The sequence below is a fragment of the Falco punctatus genome (assembly GCF_963210335.1).
Source record: "Falco punctatus genome assembly, chromosome: 10".
Taxonomy (NCBI): domain Eukaryota; kingdom Metazoa; phylum Chordata; class Aves; order Falconiformes; family Falconidae; genus Falco; species Falco punctatus.
In genome coordinates, this window is record NC_137590.1 from 28862178 (window position 1) to 28875918 (window position 13741).

The 13741-nt window shown below is 37.9% G+C and overlaps 1 long non-coding RNA gene across 9 annotated transcripts in view; it reads right to left on the minus strand.

The window, feature by feature from the left end:
• The window catches only part of LOC308070597, a 306714-nt gene that overhangs the window by 149128 nt on the left and 143845 nt on the right, over positions 1-13741 (minus strand). For all 9 annotated transcript variants that reach the window (XR_013930760.1, XR_013930761.1, XR_013930762.1 and 6 more), the window contains 2 exons: positions 8520-8827; positions 6276-8251 (listed from right to left, as the gene is read on the minus strand). This is a non-coding gene — a long non-coding RNA (uncharacterized lncRNA). The remainder of the gene's footprint in view (positions 1-6275; positions 8252-8519; positions 8828-13741) is intronic.

Genomic DNA, 13741 nt, shown 5'->3' on the forward strand with positions numbered 1-13741 from the left:
ATCTTGTGTTCCTTTCAACTTTAGCTTTACTAAGAAAAAGCCCCTGAAATACTTTCATAATCAAATGCATTATAGTTCAGATACAACAAAATATTCAGCCTTTTACTCTGTTTGATATCAAGACTAAGTTAGAATCTACAGAGAAACTTGGAGCCAAAGTACTTCAATGAAGCTGAGCCCAGCTCAGCAAAACACTCAATAATGTATTTTTGCCTCACTAAGGACAATGAGAATCAAGCATAGACCTGAAGTACTATAGGTATGGATATACTTAACCACTCACAGCACGTAGCTAAGTACATTTTCCTGTAAGCTGCACAGGCTCATTTGCCATTCCTATCCAAAAATAGTTGTTCTCAGGAAACTGAAAGGAAAGTGGGTCCTTATATCTAGGTAATTTATAGAGTTTGAGTAGTTGCACTTTCAGCTCTGTTATGCAACTAGACCTAATAAAAATGGTTTCTTAATATATCTATGAAAGTAATCTCTGTAAAGAAATGCCATTTACAATGCAAGAAAAGAACAGCTAAAAACTTTCCTCTGTCCCAGTTATTCCAGATCAAAGCCATACAGCGAAAACCTGTTTAAAGAGAACCACTTAAAGAATAAACCTGTTAGGCAAATCAAACCAGCTAGTGGTAAGATGATAAAATACTGAAATAACTATTTAAAAAAATGCATCCCTAAAACTCTCAGCTAGATGAATACATATTTTAATACTGCTTGACGAAGTATGCCATCTCTCATTTTTCTTCTACCACATAGTATGTATGAAGAAATTCTTTCCAAGAATAAATCTGTTCACCAGCATGTTCATTTTTCATTGGCATATGTATCCCCATCCTTCTGGTATGAAGGAAGTTTTATTCACAGATGTTTGGAGCTGGAACCTAACACTTTATTTACCCTCCATATCACAGAAGCAGTTTCCCCATCATTCTGTATACTGGCCCCTAATCCTGTTCCCAGAGAGAAATGTACCGGTGAGGGTAGACAGCAGCCCTCTTTATCATCCTACCATTTTTTTTTGTTCAGTAACTTTTCAAGTTTTGGAAACTTCTATATGTATTCTGAAAGCAGGTATACTGCCCAGGAAATTCTGCAATTAGAAATGCCCTTTTCCCAGAGTTTAATCAGAAATACCCTTTTAGAAGCTGTATGTGGTCATTACATAAATGCTATAGAACATATGTAATATTAATATCACTATACATATTAATAAAAATAAACTATGATTTGCTAATCCCAGTAATTTTTAATAATTTAACCATTTTAATTCTATTAATATAAATTTTTGTTTTCCATAAAATATGTTGGTTCCTTACTGGATGTGAATTGATTTGGTTTACTAGTTGATAGGCTAGGCCATAGCCTTTCTTCACAATTAGGTCTTAAATTTAAATGATTGAAGAAAGGAGAAGGGTGACCTCAAAGGCAGTTACTTTTAACGAATAGGTAAAGAGTGTGTATTTGAAGCAGTTTTATGATTCAACACAATGCCAAAAAGCTAAGTTCTGTCACATCCTGGTTCCCTTGTACATATGTACGTATGTTGTATTTCTGTGAGTGTGGGTATGATTTATTCTATGAAACGTGTACACAAGGTGGCCTTATTGCCTTTTATCATTCTGCATCCAGAACTGCATATCTCCAGTGATTAGATACACAGACAGTTACAAATTACATCTAATTCACAAGATAAATGATTAGGCGGAAACTTAGAGACAAGGTAGTACTGAAAGATCGGAACCCTCTAATTCATTCCAGTATATCCCCATTTAAATTCTATGACTTGGAATGCCTGCTTCCCTGAATAAGTAAGTCAGGATTAAAGATAGAATTGAATTATTAACTATTATTCATTAAGACTCCAGTTTACATGTTGTTGGGATACCATCTTTACTCGTCAATACATAAAAACTGTGTATATAAATTCAACATACTGCATATTTGCAAGTATTAGCATACAAAAAAAATCATCGAGTTCTCTGGAGTTACCAACCTAATTTTGAGACAAGCTAATTGCTACCACTACTCCAACTGACATCAGTGGCAGGGGTTTATTAAGCTAGACTGAATGCAAACACGGGTTTTCTGTCTGTACCTGCACACAGACACATATTCACAGACAAACACACACACATACAAATACAGCTTCAGGTAAAAACCATCTGTGTCCTCCATTCACCTCAAACATGAGCTACGTAAAAGAAAACAGGTTCTTGCCCTCTGCAAACAGAACAGAGAAAACTTAGTTCTCTTACTTCACACTTCTATCTCATCTTCCTAACACAAACTCACATTCAGCTTCATCCAGTTTACACATGAATTTCAGTTAAAAGTGTAGGTATTTTCACATGACTCTTAGGAAAATCAAACCTATAAAGACAATGTGTAATGTGCGCATTAATAAGCTAATGCACACATGTACTTCGCAAAAATAATATGAAGAATGATCACTCACACATCTGCTATTTGCAGGTCACCTATATTCTTCCATATGAAGTTGTTTTTCTTATCATTATTGCTATTCTTATGTTCCTTTTATCACCATAATAAACTGTCTCTGCCAGGAAAACTATCATTCTATGCTTGCTGGCCCTAGCAGAGAAACATTTCACTTCTATGGGATGGAAATATGTTTGTTTTCAGGTCAAGCCATCAGTTCTACTTCTTAAACATCATCTCTTCAACCTTCATCCATCACTGCTAGCCTTACAATATCTTGCTCTGCAGTGGACCAACCCCATTGGGCATTTTTATTATCATAAACCCATACTGTGCTTAGCATAAATATTGCCAACCACAGACCTAGTTTTCTAGTAACTTATTAGGTATGTCATGTTAGCTAATCTGCCATAAAATATTTATCCCCCTACAGGGATTAAAAGAATGACATGCTGCTGTTGTGAAAGTATGAACAAGAAAAGTGGTGATTTCCCTGACAGGCCTGGATGGCTTTTGTGAGTTCAGCAACATTAATGTGCGGAAAACAGAGCTTCTATGCTCTACTTTGTCTAGAACATGTCAGTCTATCATGTTAAAAATATCCACGACTTCAGTCAGCAAACATAAGTACCTTATCCTCCTGCCTCTGATCTTATAGCCATATTCCACTGGAGCTCATCTGGGGAAAGACTGGACAGAAAACTGAGTAAGCATAAAATTACTCAGAAACTCCTCTGAGTCTCTGTGTGTGGTATTTCTTCCACTACCATTAGTAAATCCCTCTTGTCTGTATCAGCTATATAAGCATATTTTAATCTAGAAAATTCACTGAACACCATGGTATTGCCATTCCTTACGCTATTAATAAGGATAGTAAGGGAACTGATGTATACAGGGCACATTCTTCTTCTTCTGGGGAAGTAAGACATTTTTTAATTATATGGGTATATGTACTGCTAGCTATTTTCACATTTTAGCTGTCAAAAATAGTAAACCAGATACTTTTGAAGAAGGAATTAGAGGTCCATTTGCTAAGCTGAAGGCACTTAGCATTCCTATCATATCATATATTATTAGGGAAACCAGAAAGGATAACAATTGTTAGACACAGTTCTTATTTCAAACTTATGCTGTTAAAAATATTTTATATTACTTTACTATCTCAAAAGACTCTGGAGTGACTGCCAGAGAGAATAATGAAATAACTTCTGATAAGTCAGTTTTCCTTTTCCATTCCTGTCACCACTGAACCTGAAAGGTAGAAAGTTACATGACATAGGAGGCTGACACCATATACGCTTCCTGCATAAAATACAGTTCCATTTTGGATTGATTTTGTAAGCAAATAGTGCACTCAGGGTGATAATCTGTTACCACGTCACCTGCTGCTTGAGTAACTACTTAGGAGACAACATTCTGTCCCCCACCATTCCAACCAACCCTCAGTAAGGCATGGAGTAACTTGAACACTTACCAACTCTATTCCCTCAATTATAAAAACCTCACTCAAGATCTTTTACAGAGTTGGGTTTTTTTACTTACTTGTGAGGCCACTCATCCAGCCCACCTACCTTTAGCCATTTAACTGAAGCACCCATGTTGAGGATGCAGTCTAAGCTAAGACTATCCTGCAAGACCCAAAAGACTATCCTACAAGCACCAAAAAAAAGCCAAAAGAAAGTGTGTCTTGTAAATCTGTTCCACTGGGTAGATTAGAATTATAGCTCTCGTTGAAACTAAATGTCTGATAAGCCATGCAAATAATAATGCCGCTACTTCTTTCTCTCTCTTGAAAAAAAAAAATTACTTTTGTCATTTTGCAGGTCTTGTGATGAAAAGCCATGCTTGAATCTTCTTCCTTGCAGGCAGGGCAGATGTGCAGAATGCTTGGGGAAAAGCAGATGTCTTCTCTGCACAGTGTTATTCCTGGAGGTACGTGTTTCTGCCTTAGGATATCATTGCATGGCTCAGCCTCCTCTGTGCTTCTACTTGACTCTCCTCATATTTCAGACTCAGACATTTCTGGACTCTGCTATGTTTGATTGAGCCCTTTTTGATCCTCTCTGTAGGCCACAGGGAGCACAGTCCATACATCACTCTTGTAAATTAATTAAGTTAATAGGTGAAGAGTGGAATCATATCAAAAAGTGTGCATGTACCTCTGAGATCACCTAAGCCAAAAGACTCTTTCCTTACAGAAATAGGGTCTCTGTTTGTGAGAAATCCTGAGGCAAAACCTGCAAGACTACTGGGGATACATCCCATTGGCTTCCTTATTCATTAAGTCATTTGAGAAATAGTAGCAGCTCGGTAGCACTGGGAACGCCCCATACAGTCACTTTTTTTTATTAACGCTGCAGCTTCTGGTTCCATTGTCAGTGTTAGTGCTGTCATTATGTGTTTCTGCTTCCTTCCTATCCCTTTACCTACACCACTAATCACCACATGCCAGACCATAGCATTTATTTTAAAATCCTTACAAACCTTACTCACCTTGTAACAAATAATCGTGCTCTGGTCATTGAATAGCCACGCTGTTCTTTTTATACATGTGGCCCTGTAAAATGACTGGATTAGCTCAATCGGCAGATACTCAGCTGTGCTAAATTGAGATTGCATCTGGCCACTCCATTTCAGCAAACACCAGCATTTGTTATATGGAACTACTGTTTTAAGGGCCACTTCACAACATAGCTTCTGAAATTTAGTATTTTACTTTTTCCAGATACAAGGGTTTCCTTAGAGAAATGTGCCATTTCAAATGCACTTTCCTTTCAAGACACATTCCTGCATAACTTACCTTTGTAACAGCACTATTTACTTCTTCAGCATGCCAGGGAAACACAGAGGAAAGCATAAGAAAGCTGGTGTAACTAATAAAACAAATAACAACAGTGTAGCACAGTTTATCTCCTTTGATAGGAGACAGTGTCAGGAGAGATTTAATTCTTGGGGAGTGGTGATTGTTTTGCTTTTCTTACATCGAAAGAGATTTTTACAAGATGAGAATGAATCTTTAGTCGAACTTTAACTACAGGGCATCAAACTACAAGCGGAGGGAAATGAAGAAATAATGTGACAACACTGCCAGTTTTTTTGTAAGAGACCTGCAGCATCTCATTGCAAATGAGATGTCAATCCTGTAATTAGCAATTCAGTCAGTATTAATTGTGTGTATGTTACTTCACATCAATCACTGTCATTTCCATGTAGTCAGGATATATTATAGAACCTAATTTGTAAACAATGTGCAGAAGTTCAAGCCACTTTAAATTAAACTTGTCAGACATCTAGCATAACCTTCAGTGAATACAGATAGCTGTGTGCAATTGTCTTTTGGCTCCTAAGTAGGAAAAGGGAATGTTTTAGCTATTTGTTTTTATAAATAGACTTTTCAAATCCTAGTAGGTCCTAAGGGAAACACAAGTATGCATTAAAGACCATTAGTCCACATTCAAAGCTATTGTAACCAACCTGCAATACTCACATTCCTGTCAAGAATAACACAAAACTGAAAAAGCAGTGGTACTAAGTTGAAAGTCAAAGGCAAAACTCCTTCCAGCAATTCATATTTTACGAAGCAATATCTATTCTTGATTTAAGATGTGTCCAGGGAAGCATAATCCATGGCTTCCCTGGCAAATGGGTGTGCAATTATTAAAAAAATATTTAATGCTCTGATTATCAATTTGTCAATTTCAAACATCAAGACTTTCTTTATTTTCATCTGATAGATTTCAGAAAGCCCTCCATAGGAAAACTGTATTTCTCATATATTAAGAGAATATATAAATTATATTTCTCATATCATGAATACTATAACCAACCTTTCACCTTTAAAGTTGATATATCAAGTAGACTGGGCTCCTGGAATTCTTCCTCTTTAATACATTTTTTTCCTATGCTTTAATTATTCCACTGGCTCTTCTTACTGGTGATCAACAGCCTTGCTGAATTGTGAACATTAATCTTCTACTGGGAGACCTCTTAAAGTGCTAAATACAACAAAACTTCTACTTAATATTCTCAGGATTGCATTAAAATCTTTGTTGCAAATGACGTTCCTTCTCTCCTACACCATAACTACTTCTCACTCAAAATTAATTGCTTGTCCATTGCTTGTGAGCCACTTAGGTCCTATGCTTAATATAGGCAGCAGGTTTCTTAGGTATGTTTCTCACTGTGAGGATTCATAAACACTGAAGCACAAAAACAACCAGATTTTTTTTTTCATGTGGTTAAAAGAACATCATGAAATGAAATGAATCACAAACTGTGACTCTATCTTCAGTCTGTCTCCTCTGGAGAGCTCAGCCCAGACCACAAACTGTAACTCTTGTGTGAAGCTGCCAAAAATGCAAATTCCAAACTGGCTAGCAGCTTTTCATTCACTTAAAATCAAACTTAATCTAAAAGTCATATACATTGTACAGTTTAGGCATGGTTTGCAAGGTTTTCAGGTTGACTACCTGTTTAAAAGTCAAACTTTTTAATAACCTATTACACTTGTGACAGAAAATACCAATGTATACAAGTTGTCAGAAACAGAGGGGAATCTTTTCATATTGAAACCTTAAGTTATATCCACATACTTTCTAGGATGAAAAATAATATAGCATGAGATGAATAAAAGGTTTACTTACCTTCCCAACTAACAGACAGGAACATAGTAATTTTATTTATATCTTCTGTATTCTGACATGCATATATATTTTACACCCTTTTTTTACTGTTACTTATAAATAACATGATTTATCTATAAAACACTCTTGTAAGCTTTGGAATCTATTTTAAAATATGGATAAAATAATGGAGAAGATGGCTGGACTGAGGAATAAAATTGAAAAGTTAACAAAGTTTTGGTATTTCAGAGGCTTATGGACAGCATTCACGGGAAGAAACAAGATTTATGCGAATAGTAATTTACTGTGCTTTTTTTTCCCACTAGAGGTACTACTACAGCAAAACAAAAGGGCTCCAAGGAAGCCTGAGCCGATGTTGTTCTAGATTCTAGAGTTGCTGTTTAGAAAGATACCTCATTATTTAGTTGGCTTCCAGCATGATTAATCTTATTACTTTCAGTGGAACTATTCACATGCTTCAGTTAGGCTTCCTGAAGAGAGTATGTTTACACAAAGCAAAAGGGAGGGGAAAAACAAACAAAACACTGCCTTCCAGAGCTTCAATTGCTCACAAAACTCATTAAACTAGTATGTTTCTGTTACAGCTTCTGCTCTTGGCTGGCCTCAAACAGCAATACAGCAATCTCATCCCCTGAGTTTAAAGCAAGCTATCATCGCTCCTTTTCCATTATGACTGGATTCCTTGCATACACCCTACTTCTCACTTTGGCTTCTTCCACTTCAGAGGATGGACTGCCACTGAGAATTAGCCTTCTTATGATTCAAATGCAGAAGACATTTTACAGTGACACAGGAGAGCCTTTTCAGAAATAATAATATCTATCAACTACTTAGAATACAGTACCTTAAGGTCCCTAGGTCAGAACGTACAAGCAAAGAGGACATTCATGTCAATATCTGCAAGCATCAGTTGTTCTTTTCCTGCAGAACAGTTTGTGATTTCTTCACTCAGTTTTGCTTGCCAGTCAACTCAGCTCCGCATTTCAGCCTGCTCTTGTAGAGATTTCTTATCTTCTGTATCACTTAGAAGCAAATGTCCAGTCATGGACATGTGTCTGTTGTATCTTTCATGGTAACATTGCTCATTTTAAGATCTTGAAAGTTCACTTGGATTTGCCTTTCTGACCAGCAGCTCAAGAGAGATATTACTACCGTCTGTCCTGTTGAGGCACAATGCAAAAGTAAATGATAACAGCATCAGGTACATCTTACATAAAAAAGAATGCAGGGATTGGCTGTTACCTCTACAGCTGTCATTTCCCCTTCAAGTAATTTCAATGTCTTTGAAAATATTATGGTGAAATTCTATCCTTCTGAAATTATAGGCACTTTGAAGCAGTCAAGACTTTATACATATTTGTTCCCTCCACCCCCATATATTGATGTCTGGCCACATATATGTTACTAAGTGAAAAGTCTGGTACACACCTGGGGTTTTGTTCTGGTACTTCAGGATCCAGCAGCAGAACTGTGATACCACCTCTGGATATCATCTCCATGCTTCCACCCCTCCTCCAAAATGAGAAAAGCGGGTTTTGTTTCTTTTGTGGCTTAGAACATATGCTATTCCACAAGTGACAAAAATAGTCTCCAAATTGCTCATCTCAGAAAGAATATTAGAAATCCACTGGGCCAAATTCTTCCTTGAGTTCAGATTAAGTTGCAAGAGAGAGAAATGTTGACATTCTGCTCCACTTAAGTGTAAAGACAGCTTTCCAAGGAACTAGAGTACTCACCTAGAACATAATAAAGTAGACCATAAGCTATGAAAGTGTCCTAGAAATTTGTAGCAACTACTTTACATGGATGCTGTGATATTAATAATCCAGTTTTGCATATACAGTTAAGCAATATTCCACACTGCTTTGCAACATTTCTGCTTCAACAGCCTCATCTGCATAAGCTAATATTGACACAGGAACTAACAAAAAACTCTTAAAGCAGAGGTTTGTGATTAGCTTTGGTATCCAGTTGCACACACAAATACAACAACAGATGGAAGATTACTAAAGACTAGAAGAGAACAAATTTTCCATGTCATTATCTTTCAGAGACAAGAAGTACAAAACAACACCTATTCCGTTACACGCCTGGTACAATGGGCTTCTGTCTTTGGGCCAGATGTGATGTGCTTTTTAAAGGAAAGTGGAAATCTAATTAGAACATACTGTGGAGAGACTGACCTTACATTCATCTGAGTTTTCATTAAAGTAGCTATATAAAGCACTTGATATGTTGCAGGCTGCAGCTGTCAGCTTCAAGAGCTACTTCTGAAAGCCCTAAAGAAGAATTAATTGCAAGGTAATGATTGCAGCACTATGGTTAGCGCAGCTTGCAGTTCCATTGCAAGAACAACCATTTAATTACCAACAGTTAAAAGAGGCCATTCCTACAGACTCTGGGTCAAATTCTAGGAAGTGGTAAGTATGCACAATTCCCATTAATTTCAGAGGACTTTGCCAGCATTTATCACCACCCAGGATTTCACCCAGCAATAGCAACTGGATTTTTTAAACCAATACTTCTGAAGTTTCAGATATCCAGCCATACCCGACCAGGTCATTTGTTTGAGTTTTGTTGGTTTGTTGTTTTTTTTAAGGTGTATTGGCTTGTAAAAATATTTACTTTAAACAGCGTACAGGTCTTTTTTTACAAATGCACTATATTTTGGGATAATTATATCAATATATCTCATCTGCTGGTTTTGCCCCTCATTATGCAAAATTACTTGAGAGGATGTCACAAAAAGAACTGAGTACAGAGTATTTGCCAGTTCATCTCATCTCCCAATTAAATTCATATTTTTCAGAATCTAGACCTTTTTTGTTGATCTGACAGGTAGCAGAACAAAGCACTTGTATTTTAGGTGTTGTCTGTCATGTTTTATCTGAGGAAGACATTTACATACTTCAACAATGCCAAGAATACAGGCTTCCAAATTAATATACAAAAAGCTTTCATTAATCACCGATTAACTAGGCAGCAATCCAGAAGAGCAGCTTGCTCTAAGAGCTTGATACCAACGGAACATCCATCAACAGATTTCTAATATATCTGAGAACATTTTGTAGTTCCACTAAAAATTTCAGCAACAGAAATGTCAAGAAGAGATTGCAATAATGAATAATTATTTGTTATTACTGCCAACAAGTTAATATACTAATGGATCTCTACTTTATTCCCTACTTGTAAGCTAACTGACTGTTAATGCATGTTTTTATGTGGTAACATTACTCAGACTCCAAAACATGACATTACTCTTAGCAAGGAGATTCTGATACTTTGCTGACTAAAAACACTGTAGCGTAGAATAAATGCTACCCCATTGTTTTATTGCAACATTGCAGTTCTGCAGGTAGCTGTGTTAAAAGCTGGTGTCTCTTGAATACTGAGTTTCTAAATTAAGATCTATACTGAATGTAAAACCATGAGAAAAAAAAGAATTTATTTCTTCTATTTTGCACACAAAAAGGCTCAAAAGAGACTGAATAATGACCATTGTCACTGTAAGTCCTTTAGCATCAAGTACTGTGGCCCATAGTAGAGGTAGATAAGCCTAACTGAGAAATGCAAGATTGTCCATGTAGGTACAAGTGATGGAACACTTTCACCAGATACACAGTGATATTCACCTCTTGATCAGGTCTGTGGCTTCATTCTTCATCCAAGGCTTTTGCTTGGACACACCAAGCCACCGCCATTGAAAAAGGTTTGTTATGCCATCTCTAACACCGGCACTTCACTGCTGCCTGTTGGTAGCTATAAGCACGAAATGTTAACCAGAAGTTTGCTCTCAATCTCTTTAATAGATAAAAAGCTGGCTGGATGGCCAAGCCCAAAGAGTGGTGATGAATGGACTTAAATCCAGTTGGCAGCTGGTCACAAGTGGTCAGTGCCGGCTCCTGCCCTTGCGTCACATCAGCCCCACGCAGCACTACAGGCTGGGGACAGAGTGGCTGAAAAGCTGCCTGGTGGGAACGGATCTGTGGGTGCTGGGTGATGGCCGGCTGAACATGAGCCAGCAGTGTGCCCAGGCGGCCAGGAAGGCCAACAGCATCCTGGCTTGTACCCAAAACAGTGTGGCCAGCAGGACCAGGGCAGTGATTGTCCCTCTGTCCTCAGCACTGGTGAGGCTGTGCCTCAAATCCTGTGTTCAGTTTGTGGGACCTCTACAAGAGGAACATAGAGGTGCTGGACCATGTCCAGGGAAACGTGATCAAGCTGGTGAAGAGTCTGGACCTCAAGTCTTACAAGGAGCAGCTGAGAGAACTGGGGTTGTTCAGCCTGGTAAAGAGGAGGCTCAGGGGAGACCTTATCACTCTACAACCACCTGAATGGTTTCAGTCTCTTGTCTGTCTCACCTATACATGCTAGCATATTTCTCTGTACTATATTCTTTTGCACTGATACTTCATATTCTTCACTTCCATCAACCTGTGTCATAAACTTCAACTACCTCAAATATAACACAAGCAACATTTATGTCTCTCAGAAAAATGAGGGTAAGTACATTCAAGTAGCCACCAATCCAGCCAGCATGGCCAGCTTGGTTGAGGTAATACAGGATCTGAGTCTGGCTTAGTGATGATGTGAAATGCCTCACAAAGATCATACAAGAGTTTTATAAATGAAAGAATAAGCACAAGCTTGTCTAGCACAGCCAAAAGCAGGAATTCTAGGGACGCAATATTTCACTTGGGTGGTAATTTTATCCATTGCTTAAGAGGTGAGAGATATTTGCAAATCACTTTGGCTCTGATTATAACCTGGTCTAACTCTTAATGGAAAAAAACCAGTAACCTCTTTTTTTTTTTTTTTTCCTTTAGCAAACATATGGAGCTTGTTCATGACTACAGGAATGGATAGATATGAACTGCTGCTTAACTCGCCCTCAAGAAATGACCAGTGGTCAGGAAAGGGAAGAGACTAGAGCTTTAACTTCATCTTCCTATTGCCCAAAATAGTACCGAAATGTCCTAATTTCTGATGTTACAGGGCAGGAGTGAACAGGTCATGTGGGGAGCCAGGAATGGTTCTTAGAACATGCAGTTGGTCTGGCAGACCTGCTGTACAGCACGACTCGTGCATCGCACTCCTGCTTTGGGTCAAGCCTCACAGGACAATCCAGCCCATCAAATAGTATGGAAATCCAACTTTTTCTCCAGTGAGCTGCAAAAAATAAGGTTTTCAGCCCTGCTGCACCTTGCTAATGAAACCACAGACTCTGCAGGGGCAACTTTGTTCATTTTCAAAGCTTTTTGGAAACACTGAATAATCTTCATATTCCTTCTGTGGGCAGAAAAGTGTTAGTATCTGCCAATTAAAACTGTTACAGAAATAGAGGCACAGAGAAGCTGTAAGATGTTCTGAGTAAGACTGCCCACGCATTCTTGAGCTAGAGAACATTTTGCTTCATTTGAAGTTCTGCTTTTTTCCTTTGCTTTGCTAAGAGCCAGCAAAACTGGTATAAAGATGGGGTTCTTACTCCTCCCAATTCAGTTGATAGTAATAAATAGGTAGGGAGATAAAACAAAAGGCTTTGAGCAGCATTTGGAGCATCAGCTCTGTTTTACCATCTTCTAAAATTCACCGATAAAGATTGCCTGGCTGAATATCAAAGAGAAACTCAGCTGTGCCTTCTCTAGGAACACCATGAATCCATTGCAGCTCAAGAACAAAAAATAAAGAAGAAATGGGGCATGCTCACCTCTGAAAATTGTATCCATAAAGACACCCTAACATACTGCTTCCTGCAATAAAGGACTTCATCCTATTCCTTCTCACCTTCCACAGAGATAATTCAAAATGCATTTTAATAATTTGAAGTACATCAGTACTGAGGAAATACATGAGAATTCTTAAATCTGGCTGCAATATTTTGAAAGATAAAAAAATGAAGATAACTGCAAGCCATTCACAGTTCTGAGAATCTATGGTCCATCACGCTAACCTGCTGTTCAGAAAAAGTAGTCATTAACACACAAATGTGAAATCTTGCCTACCAGTTGTAAGGGAAGGAGGGGAACAGGGAGAAAGGGAATAATTTTTCACTGTTCTATCCTGAGTAACAGTCATTGCACAGATGGAAAAAAATCTGCATGTAGAAGCCAATTTTGCCTGCCTAAACTACGACTTCTGCCTCACAGCAGGAAGAAAAGAGTAAGAGCTGAGATTCACCTTCCTCTGCATATAGATGCTCAGTCAGAACTTCCATCACCAAACTACTGCGTTAGGGTAGTTATTCGTCAAATAATGCTATTAGCTATGCAAATCACTGTATTTAAAGATGTATCAGGTCTTACTATTTTCACGCCAAGTTAGGTTACTTAATTTTTTCTCGCTTGCTGTGTCACTACAATTTTCCCTGCTGTATTTTACCACCCAAACACATTCAGAATGCATAGCAGATCCAGGTATCATATACAATTTCATACACCACTGAAAAATTAAATGTATGATACTATAACGGAATCAGAGGAACAGCTGGAAGCTCCAACACTTATTTGAGCATACAGCTGGTAATGATCTGGTTTCCTAAGTTTCCTAAGTTGAGAAGAATGGTATTTTACCTAACAATGGGAGGCAGTACCTTCCTAAAGAGCTTTGCCTCACATACCCATCAGCACTGACTGCACAGGACACACAGCATT